The sequence below is a fragment of the Penaeus monodon genome, chromosome 33 (assembly GCF_015228065.2).
Source record: "Penaeus monodon isolate SGIC_2016 chromosome 33, NSTDA_Pmon_1, whole genome shotgun sequence".
NCBI classification, from domain to species: Eukaryota; Metazoa; Arthropoda; class Malacostraca; order Decapoda; family Penaeidae; genus Penaeus; species Penaeus monodon.
The window spans coordinates 36,144,050-36,144,942 of record NC_051418.1 but is presented as its reverse complement, the minus strand read 5'-3'; positions in this window follow the sequence as shown (position 1 = coordinate 36,144,942).

Below are 893 nucleotides of genomic sequence, written 5' to 3'. Positions count from 1 at the left end.
AGCTTTCATGGAAGGATCACATCAACAGTATTAAAAAAAAGAACGAAGATTGTTATTTTGTACCATATCCGACACATGTTAACTGTAAATGCATTAAAATCAATATACTGTTCATTGATTTATCCTCCCATGTCTTGGTGTATAGTGGCCTCTTTGCAACCACTAGTTAAGGCACAAAAAAGGAAAAACCGACAATTGCAGGTCTTTCAAGGTGTGCGCCTCCAGTTGATGCCCATAATTAATTAAAATTGATGAAGATTAATGAAATCGTGTAACGTTTCAGTTCATTTTTCGTATATGAACTGATCTCCCACAGCACTAACCTCTTTACGCACACAGTAAATCAGAGGTACGCTTTCAGAAATGATATGATGCGCATTTCCATCATTTTGGGCTGAAGCTGAGGGAGCAATGAGTGTTTGTGGCGAGAGGAGGCGTGTTACCGCTTGTCTTGTTACATTTTGTATGTGTTTCCTTCGAGTGTTTATTTGTCACCTACAGGAAACCGCTATCCGTGAGAAAGTATTACACGAATACTGTGAATCCTACAGGATGTTTGATCTGTTAACCCAACGAACTAACATATGTAACTGTAAACGAAATGACGAGTAAGGAGTCACAAAAATAGATAAATAAATATGAAATGAATTTTCTTCCAATGAATGAACTAATCTTTATGAACGTTTTTTCCTGTTAAGACACAGGGAAACGGACCTAGGCGATTTATGCGAGGGCTTACGGGCCTGTTTTATCCAATAATATTTTCTCGGTTACTCTTATAGTTTTGTTAGTCATTTTCCTTTTATCGTCTAGATCACGTTAAAAGTTAATGAGTTGTAATGAAAGCACTTGGATGGGTTGGGGGGATGCATCGCTTATAGAAAACGGGACTG